This window comes from Papaver somniferum, unplaced genomic scaffold, assembly GCF_003573695.1.
Source record: "Papaver somniferum cultivar HN1 unplaced genomic scaffold, ASM357369v1 unplaced-scaffold_128, whole genome shotgun sequence".
NCBI classification, from domain to species: domain Eukaryota; kingdom Viridiplantae; phylum Streptophyta; class Magnoliopsida; order Ranunculales; family Papaveraceae; genus Papaver; species Papaver somniferum.
Window position 1 is genome coordinate 7,154,337 of NW_020621936.1, and position 22,914 is coordinate 7,177,250.

At 37.7% G+C, this 22,914-nt stretch overlaps 1 long non-coding RNA gene across 6 annotated transcripts; it reads right to left on the reverse strand.

Annotated features, from left to right (window-relative positions):
* Positions 1-301: 301 nt before the first annotated feature.
* On the reverse strand, positions 302-3,965 carry LOC113331808. Of its 6 annotated transcripts, none has more exons than XR_003351203.1 (8): positions 3,512-3,965; positions 3,366-3,423; positions 3,057-3,215; positions 1,947-2,082; positions 1,771-1,834; positions 1,267-1,342; positions 778-853; positions 302-635 (listed from the first exon to the last, which is right to left on the reverse strand). It is a non-coding gene; the product is annotated as an uncharacterized LOC113331808 (long non-coding RNA). The 6 variants fall into 6 exon arrangements; XR_003351201.1 differs by having other exon boundaries at positions 1,771-1,843; XR_003351200.1 differs by having other exon boundaries at positions 1,771-2,082; positions 3,512-3,762; positions 3,878-3,949.
* Between the last annotated feature and the right edge of the window lie 18,949 nt (positions 3,966-22,914).

A 22,914-nucleotide genomic window follows, 5' to 3' on the forward strand; every position in this document is an offset into this window, starting at 1 on the left:
TGATCTCTCATTTACTAAAAGTCCTAGGATATCTTGATCGCAAGAGTATCCCGTTTATTTCCCGATTTTATCACAAACAACATTAAAAGATGCTATTATGAAATCTATCTGTTACAACGTGGCACATTAGTAACGTGCGCAAGCCGTTACTACGTGCCAGGTTGAAACAGTTGCAAGCCGTTACAAATCTTTTTCGTAACAGAAAAAAATTACTGTCAGTCAATATTGACTAAATTTGACCAGGTCAAGGCTGACTGGCAATTCATTTTCTGCCAGAAATAAGCCGGAATTCCAAATATCCTGCATAATCCTTTCAATCCGTTCATCATCCAAGTTCAATAATAGTGTCTTCAATCGATTCACATCAATACTCATTCAATTCATATCAATACACATTCTATTCATATCAAAAAAAGAAAACAAATTCTAAGTACCAAAAAATTTCTAAGGGAATACTTAGAAACTTCCTAAGTTTAGTTCATTCTCACGTATATCACTATAAGTTCATTCCTAAGTCCTAAGGGAATACAAATTCTGTGTAGTACAAAGATCATGAACATATTCTGTAACTAAGAAAACTGTATACCTAATCCCAGCTACAACTTCGCGCAAACACTTCCACACCTAATTACTTCCTGCAAACAACAATACCTTACATTAGTATTCAGAGAAGTGCAAATGTGCATGATGGAAGGACAAAGCCCATGGAACACAAGGCTCGTGTGGCATCTAAACTCCTAAATGTTTGTCAAAATTGTGTAACCACTAACCACATACCTTGGTTTGTAGCAGACAGTAAACATGGTCCCTGTTGAAACAGCATGCCACGCAGTTGAAGAAGGTGTCTTCTCGGCTGACCCGTATTTCAAGGCAAGTTAGTGCCATACACAAACAAGGAATAAAATATTTAAAGTAAGAATAAGGAATTCTGCAGTCATCTCATAAGGAAGAAAACATCAAGCATGCATGTGTTGTTGTTAACAGCAGCAACAACAACAAAACCAACTAAAAAACATAGGATACCCAAGTTCAACAGCCAATGGTTATGCATGGAAGATGTCATCATTGCCTACACAAGTCTCTACTAGAAGTTCAGTTTTCTATTATCAACTTTCATGCTTCGAAAATATAATGCATAAGTTCAGCTCAAGCCTCCGAGGGAATACATAGAAACTTCATACGTTCAGTTCATTCTCACTTAGGTCAGTACAAGTTCAGCTGAAACACTACATAAAATCAATGAAAGCATATATCAAATTTGCTTACTTCATGAAGATCTTGTATTGCATCCCCAAGCAGTAATGCATTCATCAAATTTGAAGGAAACTGAGTCCAGATGAACCTGATTGGTTACGCATCATAAGATAAAACAAGATTTAGTGTTAGAAGAACACAATGACAAACGGTTCAGAGTAAAAGGTATCTCAGTTCTTCAATATATACATACCCATGAAAAGGCAATTAACTAACTCATCAGTCAGGCCATTCCACTAATTCATGCTTGAATGAAATGCTCTGGTCATAGACATGATATTTACCGACATGTCATTAGGGACATGGTAATGGTCCTTTACCAACACCATGCAGGAACCATTTACTAGTACACCAGTCACATACCAATATCAGTCGATACTTTATATAGTACAATCTAGGCCCCATCCATACATTCTAAACTGTTGCCTTTAAAGTGCTAGTATGCACAACATTCCAATTTGGCGTATAAGTTTTCAAGATTGGAACTGTAAAAACTTAAAAAAATATAGTATGTACCTGTCTTTGATGCTAGCATTAGGCTGCATCATCTCTTGCTTGCAGGTGATGTAAGCACCACATCCTGCAGAAACTTTGTTGAGATAGATGAAGAAAGTGAGACTGCATATAGGATCACCAAGAACAGAAAAGCTAATTGCATATACAAAACCATTGGACAAATATAGAAGGATCACCTGACAAGTATTGAAAGAAAACAACTCCAAAAAAAAAGTGCTCTCAGCTTGAAAGTTACTAGGACACCTCACTCGACCCAAATATAGAATTCGCCTTGGCCCGTTTCTTTTCCAACTATAGAAGGATCACCTGGCACTAAAAGGAAGTCAAAGTGAGCAAACTTGCCCAGTGGATACTCATAAAAATTTAAGAGCAATCGCCGAAAATTAAATTCCATTTCCACACACAACAAGCATTAACAAGCTGATTTGAGCACTACGGCTTCATAAAGTTAAATTAAAACTAATTTGAAATCCAAGAGGGTCAAAATCGCTGATCTGACAGTATAAAAATACCTTAAAACACTATTTTATACCTAATTAAAACGATCCATCAACAAAAATCATCTCACCCATCAACTAAAACTGGTTGTAAACAGTTTTCCAATGAAAAGAAATCACCATCACTAACTAATAATAATAAGAACAAAAGAAATTAAGAATCAAAATCAAATCGATAATTACCTATCCTAACCAACTCTTCCTTTCCCCTTTTCTCTAACAGTAACTCTCTTCTCTTATTTTTCCTTCTATAAATGATAGTGAAACAAGCTCCTTACGCATCAGTTAGGTGTCACTTGATCTAGGTAGGTGTTGGAATATATTCATTTTCAAACTTATCAACAAAAGAAGTGGAACAACCTAATTTTAGTTTTAGTCTAAAACGTCTACAGCATAGCACTTTCCTACGGGAACCAATTAAGTTATTAAGGCCACCTAGCTACTATGATAAAATTTTATATAAGCAAATCATATGATCTAGCTAGAAAAATGCTATTAACTTAAATAAAAACGAAATGGATTAATTAATAGCCTAGCATCAATTTTGTGGCACTACAGACGTGATAATCATGAGCATGAGCATATATTCTGCGACATTTAGCCACTAGGCCTGTCTCATGGTTGGCTACAGAACAAGAATACATTACCATCAAAATATGTACAAGGAAATAAATCAGAATCAAACAGCAGGAGCAAGAACAAGAATACATTACCATCAAATTCTGTCTTCAACCTAAGTAGCTATTTAGAGATATAAACAAACACTAGGTCAAGAACAAGAATACTCACTGGTGCAGGACGGTGAAATCCCACATTGTTATCCCACAGTAACTCATAATCATCCTCATCTAAGACATAATTCACTGGAACCCAAACACTTCAGCTTCTTCATAACAAAATTAGGACAAACTACCAATCCACCTCCATTATTACAGCTGCAACCTACACCTGTTCTATCTGAGAAACATTAGGTCACACATTGAAATTTCTACTCCAATTTATATAAAACTTTTAATCAATAAAGTAAAAACCAAATTGAAAAAGACAGAATCAAAATCAAAAAAAGTGCAAAAAGAGTATGAGAATCAGAGTCACCACCTTGAGATTCAGATAAGTGTAACACTGCTAGACGATTCCTAGATGCCAAAGGATTTTTCTGCAATTAAACAAAAAAGTTACTCAGAATCTCAAAAAAATCAGAAAACAAAAATGAAAAAATCCGAGATTAAAGGAGATTTACTCACTTTGTTGGAAGAAACAGAGATGATATGATGATTTTGGTTCTCATCTTTAACACGAAAACACCCAAAGAAAAAACCCATAATTGTTTTCTTCACCGATTCAAGGATGAACTCTAAATCAAACTCATTGCGTAACATCTATGGACGATTCTAAATCTTGAGCTAATCTAAGCTAAGGATTGATTTGATTTTTGAAACCCTAGCTTTCTCCTGACGAGCTTTTGCAGAGAAAATGAAAGCTCCACCTCTCTCACCTGAAAATTGAAAACCAAAAGAAATCCTAAAAATCGAAAAAACAGATTAAAAAACGCTTACTATTGTTTCATCGATTCATTAGGGTTCGATGATTGAAGATTGAAAAACACTCACTAGGGTTCAATTATTAAACAGATTCAAGAGATTTCACTAGGGTTTCATCTGCTGCGAGGAAGAGAAGAGAGGCAGAAGAGAAAAGAGAGAAAATAATGAAACTCGATATCGATTTCACTAGGGTTATGTCCTCAAAATCACGCATGTGATTGACACACGCATGGGAGGAAATATCCTCTGGTGTTATTCATCTTGGGTGGAATTATAATAATACGCGTGTTAATGGCACACACAAAGTCAGGGTGTTACGACCCAGGTGAGACCAAGTGTGTGATTGACACGCTTATAAAAAATTCGTAACGGCTTACCTCTTTTACGAATTTTTAAAAACTTTAGTAACGGCTTCAGCCTTTTACGAATATTTTGTAACGTCCATTTGTGACGAGAATTGTGTAACGTGTACAAAGTCGTTACGAATTCCTGTTACGAATCCGGGAATTTGGTGTAGTGAAAAGACGTCAACCAGGAGGTCGAAATGCACAACGATCCATTACTGATCACTCTTCCAATACACGTATGGAACGTTACGAAGGTCCTCGTTGACGGGGGCAGTTCGTTAAATGTATTGTTTTACGAACCCTACCTACGCATAGGTTTGACAGCGAAGCAGATGGATTCTTCCACTTGCACCATATACGGTTTCAACGGAGCAGTCTCTAGGCCAAAAGGAAAAATTGTCTTGCATGTGCGTGCAGGGCCCTTAGTAACCAATACACGGTTCTGCGTGGTGGAAGCACCTTCGACCCGGCAATGTAATCATGGGCAGACTATGGGTCCATAGATTGCGAGGGACAGCTTTGACATATCATCAATACCTACGATTTCCTACACCCATGGTGAAATGGAAATCAAAGGTTACTAGCAAGACGCGAGGCTATGCAATCTAGCAGAGGTCAGACTCAACGAAGAAAGAGCTGCTGCCCAGCAACACGAAAGAAAACGACGAAAAGCAAACACTAAGGAGGTGAATGACGGAGCCTTCTCAGTTCCCGAAGCCATCTCAGTTTCTGAGACAAGCACTTCCGCCACTCCAAAAGCGGATGTTTCCGCTAAATGACAATTACAGAAAAGCACTCCTCAACGGCATCAGCATAAACCTGCTCACCGGTGGAACCAACGAAGAAAATCAATATCGGAACGGAGACAAAACCGAAAATGCTCAACATTGGAACCTTACTTGAATAGTAATAGGAGATGCAACTACAAAGGTTACTCAAGGAATACGTAGACGTCTTCGCATGGTCAATGGAAGACATGCCAGGAATTGACCCGAATTTGGTCTCACACCACCTTCGTCTCAAACCGGAAATATCACCATTTAAACAACGCATCCGCAAGGTGGGAGATATCTATAATGAAGCGGTAGAAAAGGAGTTACAAAAGCTACTCGCAGCAGGATTCATACAAGAAGTCAAATATCCTACGTGGATATCTAACATGGTCATCGTACCTAAGAAGAACGGAGGCGTGCACATTTGCATTGACTTTAGCAATCTCAACAAAGCGTGCCCCAAAGATAGCTACCCACTTCCAAACATTGACCAACTGGTCAACACAACTGAAGGACACCAGAGACTATCCTTCATGGATGGATACTCAGGCTACAACCAAATAGCGCTTGCAGAAGAAGATCAGGAGCATAATGTGTTCTTTACCCCACGAGGCTTGTATTGCTATTCAAGGATGCCTTTTGGACTAAAGAACGCGGGGGCAACATACTAACGATTAGTAGACAAAATCTTTAAGCCATGGATAGGCAAGATACTGGAGGTCTACGTGGACGATATGCTCGTCAAAAGCAAAGAAGCAAAAAACTACCTGTCATACCTAAGGGAAATATTCGAAGCCATGAGAAATTTCCACATTAAGGTGAACCCGGAGAAATGCACATTCGAAGTAACCTCAGGAAAATGCTTGGGATACTTGGTAACTAAGAAAGGAATAGAAGTAAACTCCGAAAGGGTCAGAGCAATAATGGAGATGTCATCTCCACAAACTTTAAAAGGATGGCAAAAGCTAAATGGAATCTTAGCTTCCATGGGAAGATTCATAGCGAGGTCGTCGGATAAGTGCAAAGCATTTTTCGATACGCTAAAAAAAGAAAACAGGTTTACATGGACCGCAAAATGTGAACAAGCCTTTCACAAGATCAAAGAGTATTTAGCATCAGTACCCATCCTACAGAAACCGGAGCCAGGTGAGATACTCAACTTATACTTAGAAGTAACAAGCTACGCTGTGAGCGTGGTATTGGTACGAGACCAGGGGCAAGAAGAAAAGCCTGTATACTACATCAGCAAGACACTCAGTTCAGCGGAGCGTAACTATACCAAGGTGGAGCAGCTTATATATGCCTTAGTAGTGGCAACGCAGAAACTAAGAATATATTTCGATGCACACACCATCCGAGTCTTCACAAAAGCTCAGATGAGTCAAATCCTTGACAACACGGAGAAAATCAGAAGAGTGGTGAAATGGAGTGCCATGATCAAACAGTTTCACATAATCTTCGAAACAAGGAAACCTGAGAAATCACAAATCTTAGCGGGATTCCTAGCGGACCTACCTCTCAACGACGAAGCAGAGATAGATGACATCCCAGGAATGGAGGAAGATAAGCTGGAACCAGAACACCTCTTAGAACCACAAAATTTACGAAGATGGGAGATATTTGTAGATGGCTCCTCCAACGGAGAAGGCGCATGCATAGGGATTGTGATAACAACCCCTACTGGAGACCGACTCATCTATGCATTCAGGTTAGAATTCAAACAATACACTAATAACATCACAGAGTACGAGGCGGTCATACACGGTCTACGCTTGGCACAAGATCTAGGCTTATCAGATGTTCGTCTGACTAGTGACTCACAGCTGGTCATTAGACAAATCGAGCTCAAATATCAAACTCTGGATACGATTTATCTTCATACCTAAAGTTAGCACAGGATCATGCATCAAAGATCGACAAAATCACATTCAGACATGTCTGTCAAAAAGACAACAGATACGCAGATGCCTTAACATTCATATCATCAATGCTGAAGGACAGAAATACCACCTCCGTGCAAATTGGGAGGATATATGAACCTTTGATAGAAGGACCAATCTCAGGCATTGGAGAAGCCTTGGCTGTCCAAACTCGTGCCATGAGGGAAGCAAGAAAGGAGAAAGAAGACGAAGAGGTAGAAGAACCAGATAACGAAGCTGACGAGTCCGACAAAGACCAGCCCATGTCGGACGAAAGCAACGAAGACGAAGCGAAAGACGATTGGAGAATCCCAATTCGTCAGTACCTTGACAAAGGTACCTTACCCGCAGATGTCAAAGAAGCTCGGAAACTTGAATCAAAGGCAGCAGCCTACGTGATGGAATACTATACAGAAGGTCATTTCTCTGACCTCTGATGTGGTGCCTCTCACAAACCGAAGGTAGAAAAATACTACATGATATACACAGCGGAGAAGCTGGCAACCATAGCAAAAAATATCCTTAGTGATCAAATCCAAGATGCAGGGATAGTATTGGCTAAGCATGGACGAAGATTCAAAAAATGTGGCTAAGCGCTGCGAAAGATGCCAACGCTTTGCCAGGAATATTAAGGCGCCAGAAACGAAGCTCAACTCAGTCATCAGCCCATGGCCATTCGTCAAATGGGGGGTTGATATTGTTGGACCATTGATAGAGGGGACATAAAAAAGAAAATCCCTTATCGTGGCTACGGATTACTTCACCAAGTGGGTGGAAGCAAGGACTTTGGAAAGAATTAGAGACACATACGTCTTTAAATTTTTGTTTGAGCAAATCATTTGCAGGTTCCGGATACCAACCGCCATAGTCTCTAACAATGGAAAGCAGTTGGATGGAAAGAATATAGACATGTTTTTCAACACTTTCAACATTCAGAAAAACAAGTCCACTCCGATATACCCTAAGAGCAATGGACAAGCGGAGGCAACTAACAAGACGACAACGATGAACTTAAAAAGAAGTTGGGGGCATACAAGAAAAGATGGTGTGAACAACTACACAATGTCATATGGGCCTATCGAACTACAAGAAGAGCGGCTACGGGAGAAAATCCGTTTTTGTTAACCTACAGAGCCGAAGCAGTCATCCAACGGAGATAATACTGCCAATAACAAAAACAGAGGTATGGGAAAAGAACCTGACAACTGATCTGATGCTGGAAAAGCTTGATGATCTTGAAGAAAGACAAGAAGTGGCTTTGCAAAAGATGGTAAACTATCAACGAAGGATAGCACGTGAATATAACAAACGGGTTATCCCAAGGAGCTTTGTGGTCGAAGAGTACGTGCTACGACAGATACCACCGTATCAAAGAAAGAATGAGTGGGGCAATCTAGCTCCGACATGGGACGGTCCCTACATCATAAACGACATTGCCGGGAAAGGATCATACTACCTAAGGAACCTCAAATGAGAAGTATTACAACACCCTTGGAACACAATGTACCTAAAAAAGTACTACCCGTAAGTGAATGGTTATTACTCAGGAGAAGAAGGGAAGGGGCAACGTCCCACCATGTTCTATCCTTGATCAAAGGTATTACAAACCTTACTAATCAATGAAAGAAACTTTTTGCTAAGAGAAAATCTATTTTGATTAAATATACATTGGGTTAGAATAGACACCCTTCGTCAGAATTGACGATGAGACAAGGCAAGGAACAACTGCGCATGTGTCAATACTCGGATCCTCAGAGTGATAGCTCCGTTCATGAGGCAATAAGAAAAAGTAAGACATCCCCTATAGAGATACCTTGTCAAATTAAAGAAGCCGTCGCGCTGAACGCGTAGGGTTATAGAAAAGTTATTACCCACGTAGGAGCCCTCGCCACCGCGGTACCTTCTGGCCAAAGGATACTTGGGTAGGATGATCAATGTTCCACCAAAGGTTAAAAATACCTTATCACCTTGTGATGACTCGAATGCGCAAATAACTAGACACAACACGTCTACATATATGAAAAAGCGGGGGTCTAACAACACCACCCAATATTTCGCTTAACAATCTGTATGGACTAACTCTGAAATACTTTGCTAGAGAATCAACTAGACAGTCAGACTCAATCTAGATAAAAGTATCTCAAGGAGTTAATATCTCTCTCTTGATTTGATTTTTACTCAAGCTAAAATCAATAGAGAGTCTTTATCAAATACAAGGAATAACTTGGACGGTACCAAAGACCAATGTCCAAGTATCAATCAATATCAATCAACAACCAAAGGTTGGATTTCCAATTGATGATCACGAACGCACAACCTGTATTATTTCAATTATATAAAATATAACGCGGAAAAGAAGTAACACAGACACCAGAAGTTTTATTAACGAGGAAACCGCAAATGCAGAAAAACCCCGGGACTTAGTCCAGATTGAATACACATTGTATTAAGCCACTATAGACACTAGCCTACTCCAAGCTACCTTCGGACTGGACTATAGTTGAACCCCAATCAGTCTCCCACCGATCCAAGGTACAGTTGTACTCCTACGCCTCTGATCCCAGCAGGATACTGCGCACTTGATTCCCTTAGCTGATCTCACCCACAACCAAGAGTTGTTGCAACCCAAAATCGCAGACTTGATAATAAACAAATCTGTCTCACACAGAAAAGTCTATCAAAGGATAAATCTGTCTCCCACAGATAAACCCTAGGTTTTGTCCAGTCTTAAGATATGAAATCAAGGTGAACAGGAACCGATTGATAATCCGGTCTTATATTCTCGAAGAACAGCCTAGATTAATCAATCACCTCTTTACAATCCTTCCTGACTACACAGGCGGTTTGTCGAGGAATCATAAACAGTGAGACGAAGATGTTTGTGACTTCTTTATCTTGCCTATCGGAGAACTCTCACGATCTCAAGTCAATCAAAGATTGTACTCATACGATAGAAGATGCAAGATCAGATCACACAACTACGATAAAAGTAATATCGGTCTGGCTTCACAATCCCAATAAAGTCTTTAAGTCGTTAACCTGGTTTTAGAGAAGAAAACAAAAGGTTAAAGGAGAATCGACTCTAGTGAGCGCACTAGTATCACACAGACGTGTGGGGATTAGTTTTGCACAATGCTAGATGTCTCCTTTATATAGTCTTCAAATCAAGGTTTTGCCTTAGTTACAAAGCAATCCATATTCACCGTTAGATGAAAACCTGATTTAGATTCAAGCTAATATTTCTCAACCGTTAGATCGAAAACTTAGCTTGTCACACACACTTGGGTATACGTTTACTGGGTTTGTGAAAACCATGCCCAAACGTGTACGTGTATGTTGGTTCAACATAGTAACCCAAAAGGTTAACCATATGAGCATTTCATATTAACCTTGTTCTTCTTCACCATAACTAGTTCAATTGACTCAAATGAACTAGTTAAAGAGTTGTTCAATTGCTATGAGATCTTTTGTAACTATACAAGACACAATTGAAACAAAGATTATTCGATTGAATCGACTCATGAACTTTATAGACACGGTTTGCATAAAGCATTCCTTAGTAATTTAAGTTTCATGTTCAGAGCACATATTTAGATCATAACCTTTTAAGCTCACAAACAAGTTCGCGGACTTAAGACAACCGGTGGAGTTTTCATAACTTAGCAGAAAATCTCGGCAAAGAGACTTTCGCAAGTTCGCGGACTAGGTTCGCGGACTGAGTTCGCGGACTTACACGCAAACGATTTTTTGGAAAATCCCAGCAGAAATTCTCGGAACAAGAACTTCCGTCAGTTCGCGGACTAAGTTCGCGGACTGGGTTCGTGGACTTGGCAAAGCCAATTCCTCCGGTTTCTCTCAATTAACAAAGTTCAAAAACTTCGGATTGAGGAATACATGGTTATGTAATATAAACTTTCATTCCAATCATTGAGACATATTCAGAGGACGTTATATAGCCGTTATTCACAGACCGTTTCGCGTCAGAGCAATTCTCAAAGTAATTGAAACTTTTCATGACTTTCGTCACTAGGTGAAGATAAACTTGATCAAAGCGAAACGCTTTACCAACACATGATTTCGAGATATAGATAGGCGAGATATACTCGGTTCGAAATATCAAATGTGTATGATCCAGTCTATATAGCATACGACTTTTGTCTCATAAGATGTAGGAGATAGAAGAGATAGACTTTTGAGTGATAGATAAGTTCAAGTCTCCACATACCTTTTTGTTAACGAAGTTCCACGGTTCCTTGAGTATATCTTCGTCGTTGTATGATGAATCGCCATGAAGTCCTTGAGCTCAACTACACTTTTCTATCCTATTCCGAGACTTAGCTATGTAGGCTAGAAATCAAAACTCATAGTTTTGATCACTAACATTGACAAACATGCTTGAGATAGCAACGCATGCGAGGTCGACCGAGCTATGCTCTAACAATCTCCCCCTTTGTCAATTTTAGTGACAAAACTATTAATACATATGGAATACAAAAAAGATAAACTTCAGTGGCTCCTATTACATAGTCTAATCTTCAACATTCCCTGAAATCTTCGTCCTTCCAAGTACTCCAATGATCCCAAAGGTTGTAAGTTTAGCATCACTGTTGTTGAAGATCCGTAGCTATAACAATGAGAGAAATCGAGATTCTCAATCATTATTATACAGTGTCATGGTATTATTATGTAACATCAAAGTCCAATTGTATCACGACTTTAACAATAATACTATGGTGATATGTATCACTCGCCCTTAGTCAATACTCCATCTCGATCATGGAAACCACTCCCCCTTACACAATGATCCGAAAACCATATGTATTTGTAGTGTGAACTACAATATTTCTCCCCCTTTTTGTCAATAAAATTGGCAAAGGTACAAGAACGGGATCATAATGAAATTTCCACAATAGACATTTTATAGACTAAAAGAGAAATACATACCAACTTAATTAAGATGCAATCATAAAGCCGAAGCTAAATGCATTCATCAAGGAGTTTTAAGATACAAGATAACCCCTATAAAATTCCACAACCGCACACCCCGCAATATATTACCATTAAGCACAAGTTCAAAGGAACTCTCCCTCATTTGATGTCATTCCCGAAAGAACAACAAGAGCGACCTTAATTTCGAAAGAAAAGAAGGATTTTTAAATTGGACACTAAAAACCATAAAAATGATTTTTTATATCCAAAACTCAACCAAATTAATCACAAGAAAACCCATGATTAATTTAATTGGAAAACGCAACTAAATCAAAGCACAAAAGTGATCAATTTAATTGAAGGTGCTCAACATAAGTAAACTTACGGAGCTACGACTAAGATAATCATACGGAGACGACTAACTTAATCGTTCACATAATCAACATAAGGAAAAACCTTACGGAATATACGACTACATCAACCAATAGAACATGATTTGTATAACGGTTCATATACTCAACACAAGAACTTGTGGAATATATGAAAACTCAACTAGACTAATTACAAGAGAACTTATAATTAATCTAATTGGAATACAAACAATCAAACTAATCACAAAAGTAATCAATTTAATTGTCAAAGGATTTGCTCGACAAGAGAAGACTTTCGGAGCAAATAACTAAATAACCAACCAATATGATTAATTTAGTTCATAATGCTCAACATATAGCATCTTATGGAACAACCAACAAAGCCAATAAGAATAATCGACTTAGTTGTATCGTGCTCAACATAAGACACACAATGGAGCCTTCACTGTAAAACATAACAAAATGGATCAATGAAGATCAATACCGTGGATAACATACAAGGATCTATTCTATTTTCCATCATAACGACATAATAGACTTTATACTAGACTTTATCCTTGTCAAACAAAATATTTTATCCTATTTTCCATCAACTACATGACTACATAGGCATAACTTTTGTAATTGTCAAAAGTTCATTCGTCCTTTCATTAATACGAATACCAATTCATGAACGACTTTACTTTTGACAGCATATGGGACCTTCAAATTTACGGACGCAAACAATACATATCCCACAATCAAATTGCAATATCACAAAATCATAACGATCAATACTGCAAAAATATCATCCTCCAAATATTTTTAGAATTAAAAACCAATAAACCTAAAAAAAATCATAAGAAGATGAAAACAAAAATAGCTATGTGTAGTCACAATCTTCGCTATTCAAAGCACTGGTTATTCTTCCAACTAATCCAAAAAGAAGACATACTAGGCATATAAGAAGATGCATTACTCATCACTTTCATCATCGGACAATTTCCAAGTAGCTTGAATTGAATCAAACTCTTCCCTGAGCTCGGGACACTTGGTTCCAATTAACGACACTTGATCTTTTAAGCACTTTACTCTTGTATTCACCTTGCATACACCCTTGTAAACTTTTTGAATAAGCCTCAAGGTGGTAGGGTATTCAATATCAAGAGGAGTACCTCTTTGTCGCTTGCGAACATTTTCCCTTATACACCGAAAGGTACATGGACGAACAAGTTTGGGAACCCCAAGAGAATTTCCAATAAAGTCAAGTCCACGATCACGACAAATTTGGATAATAAAACAAGGATAGCCTAACATCTTGATGTGAGAATTCATCATCATCATTTGAGAGATGATAAAACCAAAAATATCAAGATTTGTATTGCCGGATGCAAGGAAGAAGACCAATTCTGCAAACTCAAAATTCCACCAAGAATTCTCAATTGTGGAGGGACAAAGGTTAGAGATACCGAGTTTTCCAAACGCCATCAAAGCAATACTAAGATCATTAATAGCAAACTTTCCTTAACTCCAAACAACCTTCTTTCCACAAAGTCCAATAGAGATATCATCATATGATGGACGTTCATCACTTGGTCTAGGTAACCGTACGTTGCCCAGCGGTATTTCGGTGACCCTTGAAATAAGCTCTCTATTAACAAGAAACCTTTCTCTATTTATCATGGATTTGAATTCCATCTTCTTAAAATCAACATCATGAATGTTGGCATAGAAAATCCTTGTTTAGAGAATCAAAACCTTCACCAAGACCATTAAAGATATTCCCAAGATTGAACTTTTTGAAGCAAGCTAAATCCTCTTCATGTCCACTAAAGGTTTCCAATTTCTTTTCTAAAATAAAACCTTTGGAAACAATTCTATCAAAAGTACTATCACAAGAATCATTCACAAACCTAATTCTAAGAGAATTTTGATCACAAGGAGAATTCAAGCTAGAGGATTTTGATCTTTTAGAACTCCTTTTCATGCTTCTAGAAATCATCATAAAGAGATATACAAGAGGAAATTACTTACTTGAAGAGAACCTCAAACACCCTTCCTTTTGATTTCTTCAAAAAGGCTTTAATGGTGGAGAAGCACAAACCCTAGTACACGGACGGAAGATGAGAAATGAGGAGGTACGCGGACCACCAACATATATAAATTCCTCATTCATGGGCTTGGGCTGTACACGAACCGTAACTCACAAGACTTAAGGAAAACTCTTAGCCCTTTCCATATTAGAGGTAAACAACCAACATAAGTGTGGAAGATAACAGAAGCAATAAAAAGTTAATCAATCAACAGCATAACTGTACACAACTCAAGCCATTTCTTGTCCCACTTCAAGATATGTACAAATGGGAAAAGACAGTCTTGTTACCAAGAGGCATAATGCGCAGAGGAGTTTTCATGCGACACGTCTGGTTGATAAGTATGAACAGTCCCTGTAGTATAATCAAAATAATGATGATAGTCAGGGCAGCTGGAGCTTTCTATTCTTCGTTGGTTCGGGCTAGAAGAAGGATATTTACGATTTCTGGGTTGTTTAGTATTAACAGTTTTAACACGACCAACACCCTTTCCGGAAAGATTCTTAGACTTAACAGAATTAAGTTTTTCTATGAATTTAAGAACGCCTTCGAACGCTTTAAACAGACCTTTATCAATTGATCCATCATTATATTATTCCTCATAGAGATCAAGAGTTAATCTAGTGAGGTTCCATATCCTTGAGCGTATTGAACGTCTTCCCTTTTTATTTTTTCCTTCAGATTGCTTCTTATCATCTAAATCTCCACTTTTAGATGAAGTAAGATTATCATGAGAACCCAGAGGTTTTAACCATAACAATCTCTGAACAATCTTTAAGGAATTCTGGCGTGCGTTACAGATGCCAAGAGCAAGTTTTCCAAAGAAATTTCCCATAGGGCAATTTATATGGAACGAACAAACACATACTTATTAGGTTTACCGTGTTTGCCTGCTCTGATACCAATTGAAAAAGCGGGGGTCTAACAACACCACCCAATATTTCGCTTAGCAATATGTATGGACTAACTTCGAAATACTTTGCTAGAGAATCAACTAGACAGTCAGACTCAATTTAGATAAAAGTATCTCAAGGAGTTAATATCTCTCTCTTGATTTGATTTTTACTCAAGCTAAAATCAATAGCGAGTCTTTATCAAATACAAGGAATAACATGGACGGTACCAAAGACCAATGTCCAATGATCAATCAACAACCAAAGGTTGGATTTCCAATTGATTACCACGAACTCCACAACCTGTATTATTTCAATTATATAAAATATAATGCGGAAAAGAAATAACACAGACACCAGAAGTTTTGTTAACGAGGAAACCGCAAATGCATAAAACCCCGGGACCTAGTCCAGATTGAATACACACTGTATTAAGCCTCTACAGACACTAGCCTACTCCAATCTAACTTCCGACTGGACTATAGCTGAACCCCAATCAGTCTGCCACTGATCCAAGGTAAAGTTGTACTCCTACGCCTCTATTCCCAGCAGGATACTGCGCACTTGATTCCGTTAGCTGATCTCACCCACAACCAAGAGTTGCTGCAACCCAAAATCGCAGACTTGATAATAAACAAATTTGTCTCACACAGAAAAAGTCAATCAAAGGATAAATATGTCTCCCACAGATAAACCCTAGGTTTTGTTCCGTCTTAAGATATGAAATTAAGATGAACAGGAACCAATTGATATTCTGGTCTTATATTACCGAAGAACAACCTAGATTAATCAATCACCTCTCTACAATCCTTCCTAACTACACTGGAGGTTTGTCGAGGAATCAAAAATAGTGAGACGAAGATGTTTGTGACTTCTTTATCTTGCCTATCGGAGAACTCTCACGATCTCAAGTCAATCAAAGATTGTACTCGTACGATAGAAGATGCAAGATCAGATCACACAACTATGATAAAAGTAGTATCAGTCTGGCTTCACAATCCCAATGAATTCTTTAAGTCGTTAACCTGGTTTTAGAGAAGAAAACCAAAGGTTAAAGGAGAATCGACTCTAGCGAGCGCACTAGTATCACACAGACGTGTGGGGATTAGTTTTGCACAATGCTAGATGTCTCCTTTATATAGTCTTCTAATCAGGGTTTTGCCTTAGTTACAAAGCAATCCATATTCATCGTTAGATGAAAACCTGATTTAGATTCAATATAATATTTCTCAACCATTAGATCGAAAACTTAGCATGTCACACACACTTGGGTAGACGTTTACTGGGTTTGTGAAAACCATGCCCAAACGTGTACGTGTATGTTGGTTCAACATAGTAACCCAAAAGGTTAACCATATGAGCATTTCATATTAACCTTGTTCTTCTTCACCATAACTAGTTCAATTGACTCAAATGAACTAGTTAAAGAGTTGTTCTACACAAGACACAATTGAAACAAAGATGATTCGATTCGATTGAATCGGCTCATGAACTATATAGCCACGGTTTGCATAAAGCATTCCTTAGTAATTTAAGTTTCATGTTCAGAGCACATCTTTAGATCATAACCTTTTAAGATCACAAACAAGTTCGCGGACTTAAGACAACCGATGGAGTTTTCCAAACTCAGCAGAAATTCTCGGCAAAGATACTTTCGCCAGTTCGCGGACTGAGTTCGCGGACTTACACGCAAACGAGTTTTTGGAAAATCCCAGCAGAAATTCTCGGTACAAGAACTTCCATCAGTTCGCGGACTGAGTTCGCGGACTGGGTTCACGGACTGGGTTCACGGACTTGGCAAAGCCAATTCCTCCGGTTTATCTCAATCAACAAAGTTCAAAAACTTCGGATTAAGGAATACATGGTTATGTAATCTAAATTCTCATTCCAATCATTGAGACATTCTTAGAGGACGTTATATAACCATTATTCACAGACCGTTTCGCGTCAGAGCAATTCTCAAAGTAATTGAAACTTTTCATGACTTTCATCACTAGGTGAAGATAAACTTGATCAAAGCGAGTCTATATAGAATACGACTTTTATCTCATAAGAAGTAGGAGATAGAAAAGATAGAATTCTGAGTGATAGATAAGTTCAAGTCTCCACATACCTTTTTGTTGATGAAGTTCCACGGTTCCTTGAGTATATCTCCGTCGTTGTAAGATGAATCGCCATGAAGTCCTTGAGCTCAACTATACTTTTCTATCCTAGTCCGAGACTTAGCTATGTAGGCTAGAAATCAAGACTCATAGTTTTGATCACTAACATTGACAAACATGCTTGAGATAGCAACGCATGCGAGGTCGACCGAGCTATGCTCTAAAAATCTCCCCCTTTGTCAATTTTAGCGACAAAACTATTAATACATATGTAATACAAAAAAAATAAACTTTAGTGGCTCTTATTCCATAGTCTAATCTTCAACGTTCCCTGAAATCTTCGTCCTTTCAAGTACTCCAATGATCCCAAAGGTTGTAAGTTTAGCATCACCGTTGTTGAAGATCCGTAGCTATAACAATGAGAGAAATCGAGATTCTCGATCATTATTATACAGTGTCATAGTATTATTATGTAATATCAAAGTCCAATTGTATCACGACTTTAACAATAATAATATGGTGATATGTATCACTCCCCCTTAGTCAATACTCCATCTTGATCATGGAAACCACTCCCCCTTACACAATGATCCGAAAACCATATGTATATGTAGTGTGAACTACAATATTTCTCCCCTTTTTTGTCAATAAAATTGGCAAAGGTACAAGAACGTGATCATAATGAAATTTCCACAAGAGACATTTCATTGACTAAAAGACAAATACATACCAACTTAATTAAGATGCAATCATAAAGCCGAAGCTAAATGCATTCATCAAGGAGTTTTAAGATACAAGATAACCCCTATAAAATTCCACAGCCGCACACCCCGCAAGATATTACCATTAAGCACAAGTTCAAAATAACTCTCCCCCATTTGATATCATTCCCGAAAGAACAACAAGAGCGACCTTAATTTCGAAAGAAAAGAAGGATTTTTAAATTGGACACCAAAAACCATAAAAATGATTTTTATATCCAAAACTCAACCAAATTAATCACAAGAAAACCCATGATTAATTTAATTGGAAAACGCAACTAAATCAAAGCACAAAAGTGATCAATTTAATTGAAGGTGCTCAACATAAGTAAACTTACGGAGCTACGACTAAGATAATCATACGGATACGACTAACTTAATCGTTCACATAATCAACATAAGGAAAAACCTTACGGAATATACCAACCAATAGAACATGATTTGTATAGCGGTTCATATACTCAACACAAGAACTTGTGGAATTTATGAAAACTCAAATAGACTAATTACAAGAGAACTTATAATTAATCTAATTGGAATACAAACAATCAAACTAATCACAAAAGTAATCAATTTAATTGTCAAAGGATTTGCTCGACAAGAGAAGACTTTCGGAGCAAATAACTAAATAACCAACCAATATGATTAATTTAGTTCATAATGCTCAACATATAGCATCTTATGGAACAACCAACCAAGCCAATAAGAATAATCGACTTAGTTGTATCGTGCTCAACATAAGACACACAATGGAGCCTTCACTGTAAAACATAACAAAATGGATCAATGAAGATCAATACCGTGGATAATATACAAGGATCTATTATATTTTCCATCATAACTACATAATAGACTTTATCCTTGTTAAACAAAAGATTTTATCCTATTTTCCATCAAATACATGACTGCATAGGCATAACTTTTGTAATTGTCAAAAGTCCATTCGTCCTTTCATTAATACGAATACCAATTCATGAACGACTTTAATTTTGACAGCATATGGGACCTTCAAGTTCACGGACGCAAACAATACATATCCCATAATCAAATTGTAATATCACAAAATCATAACGATCAATACTGCAAAAATATCATCCTCCAAATATTTTTAGAATTAAAAACCAATAAACCTAGAAAAAATCATAAGAAAATGAAAACAAAAATAGTTATGTGTAGTCACAATCTTCGACATTCAAAGCACTAGTTATTCTTCCAACTAATCCAAAAAGAAGACATACTAGGCATATAATAAGATGTATTACTCATCACTTTCATCATCAGACAATTTCCAAGTAGCTTGAATTGAATCCAACACTTCCTTGAGCTCGGGATACTTGGTTCCAATTAACGACACTTGATCTTTTGAGCACTTTACTCTTGCATTCACCTTGCATACACCCTTGTTAACTTTTTGAATAAGCCTCAAGGTGGTAGGGTATTCAACATCAAGAGGAGTACCTCTTTGTCGCTTGCGAACATTTTCCCTTATACACCGAAAGGTACATGGACGAACAAGTTTGTGAACCCCAAGAGAATTTCCAATGAAGTCAAGTCCACGATCACGACAAATTTGGCTAATCAAACAAGGATAGCCTAACATCTTGATGTGAGAAGTCATCATCATCATTTGAGAGATGATAAAACCACAAATATCAAGATTTATATTGCCGGATGCAAGGAAGAAGACCAATTCTGCAAACTCATAACTCCACCAAGAATTTTCAATTGTGGAGGGACAAAGGTTAGAGATACCGAGTTTTCCAAACGCCATCAAAGCAATACTAAGATCATTAATAGGAAACTTTCCTTGACTCCAAACAACCTTCTTTCCACAAAGTCCAATAGAGATATCATCATATGATGGACGTTCATCACTTGGTCTAGGTAACCGTACGTTGCCCAGCGGTATTTCGGTGACCCTTGAAATAAGCTCTTTATTAACAAGAAACCTTTCTCTATTTATCATGGATTTGAATTCCATCTTCTTAAAATCAACATCATGAATGTTGGCATAGAAAATCCTTGTTAGAGAATCAAAACCTTCACCAAGGCCATTAAAGATATTCCCAAGATTGAACTTTTTGAAGCAAGCTAAATCCTCTTCATGTCCACTAAAGGTTTCCAATTTCTTTTCTAAAATAAAACCTTTGGAAGCAATTCTATCGAAAGTTCTAGCACAAGAATCATTCACAAACCTAATTCTAAGAGAATTTTGATCACAAGGAGAATTCAAGCTAGAGGATTTTGATCTTTTAGAACTCCTTTTCATGCTTCTAGAAATCATCATAAAGAGATATACAAGAGGAAATTACTTACTTGAAGAGAACCTCAAACACCCTTCCTTTTGATTTCTTCAAAAAGGCTTTAATGGTGGAGAAACACAAACCCTAGTACACGGACGGAAGATGATAAAGGAGGAGGTACGCGGACCACCAACATATATAAATTCCTCATTCATGGGCTTGGGATGTACACGAACCGTAACTCACAATACTTAAGGAAAACTCTTAGCCCTTTCCATATTAGAGGTAAACAACCAACATAAGTGTGGAAGATAACAGAAGCAATAGAAAGTTAATCAATCAACAGCATAACTGTACACAACTCAAGCCATTTCTTGTCCCACTTCAAGATATGTACAAATGGGAAAAGACAGTCTTGTTACCAAGAGGCATAATGCGCAGAGGAGTTTTCATGCGACACGTCTGGTTGATAAGTATGAACAGTCCCTGTAGTATAATCAAAATAATGATGATAGTCAGGGCAGCTGGAGCTTTCTATTCTTCGTTGGTTCGGGCTAGAAGAAGGATATATCCGATTTCTGGGTTGTTTAGTATTAACAGTTTTAACACGACCAACACCCTTTCCGGAAAGATTCTTAGACTTAACAGAATTAAGTTTTTCTAAGAATTTAAGAACGCCTTCGAACGCTTTAAACAGACCTTTATCAATTGATCCATCATGATATTATTCCTCATAGAGATCAAGAGTTAATCTAGTGAAGTTCCATATCCTTGAGCGTATTGAACGTCTTCCCAGTTTTTCCTTCTTTTTATTTTTTCCTTCAGATTACTTCTTATCATCTAAATCTCCACTTTTAGATGAAGTAAGATTATCATGAGAACCCAGAGGTTTTAACCATAACAATCTCTGAACAATCTTTAAGGAATTCTGGCGTGCGTTACAGATGCCAAGAGCAAGTTTTCCAAAGAAATTTCTCATAGGGAAATTTATATGGAACGGACAAACACATACTTATTAGGTTTACCGTGTTTTCCTGCTCTGATACCAATTGAAAAAGCGGGGGTCTAACAACACCACCCAATATTTCGCTTAGTAATATGTATGGACTAACTTCGAAATACTTTGCTAGAGAATCAACTAGACAGTCAGACTCAATCTAGATAAAATTAAGTATCTCAAGGAGTTAATATCTCTCTCTTGATTTGATTTTTACTCAAGCTAAAATCAATAGCGAGTCTTTATGAAATACAAGGAATAACTTGGACGGTACCAAAGACCAATGTCCAAGGATCAATCAATATCAATCAACAACCAAAGATTGGATTTACAATTGATGATCACGAACGCACAACCTGTATTATTTCAATTATATAAAATATAATGCGGAAAAGAAATAACACAACCACCAGAAGTTTTGTTAACGAGGAAACCGCAAATGCAGAAAAACCCCGGGACCTAGTCCAGATTGAATACACAATGTATTAAGCCGCTACAGACACTAGCCTACTCCAAGCTAACTTCGGACTGGACTATAGCTGAACCCCAATCAGTCTCCCACCGATCCAAGATACAGTTGTACCCCTACGCCTCTGATCTCAGCAGGATACTGCGCACTTGATTCCCTTAGATGATCTCACCCACAACCAAGAGTTGCTGCAACCCAAAATCGCAGACTTGATAATAAACAAATCTGTCTCACACAGAAATGTCTATCAAAGGATAAATCTGTCTTCCACAGATAAACCCTAGGTTTTGTTCCGTCTTAAGATATGAAATCAAGGTGAACAGGAACCAATTTATAATCCGGTCTTATATTCCCGAAGAACAACCTAGATTAATCAATCACCTCTCTACAATCCTTCCTAACTACACGGGCGGTTTGTCGAGGAATCACAAACAGTGAGACGAAGATGTTTGTGACTTCTTTATCTTTCCTATCGGAGAACTCTCACGATCTCAAGTCAATCAAAGATTGTACTCGTACGATAGAAGATGCAAGATCAGATCACACAACTACGATAAAAGTAGTATCGGTCTGGCTTTACAATCCCAATGAAGTCTTTAAGTCGTTAACCTGGTTTTAGAGAAAAAAATCAAAGGTTAAAGGAGAATCGACTCTAGCGAGCGCACTAGTATCTCACAGACATGTGGGGATTAATTTTGCACAATGCTAGATGTCTCCTTTATATAGTCTTCAAATCAGGGTTTTGCCTTAGTTACAAAGCAATCCATATTCACCGTTAGATGAAAACCTGATTTAGATTCAAGCTAATATTTCTCAACCATTAGATCGAAAACTTAGCTTGTCACACACACTTGAGTAGACGTTTACTGGGTTTGTGAAAACCATGCCCAAACGTGTACGTGTATGTTGGTTCAACATAGTAACCCAAAAGGTCAACCATATGAGCATTTCATATTAACCTTGTTCTTCTTCACCATAACTAGTTCAGTTGACTCAAATGAACTAGTTAAAGAGTTGTTCAATTGCTATGAGATCTTATGTAACTACACAAGACGTAATTGAAACAAAAATGATTCTATTCGATTGAATCGGCTCATGAACTTTATATCCACGGTTTGCATAAAGCATTCCTTAGTAATTTAAGTTTCATGTTCAGAGCACATATTTAGATCATAACCTTTTAAGCTCACAAACAAGTTCGCGGACTTAAGACAACCGGTGGAGTTTTCC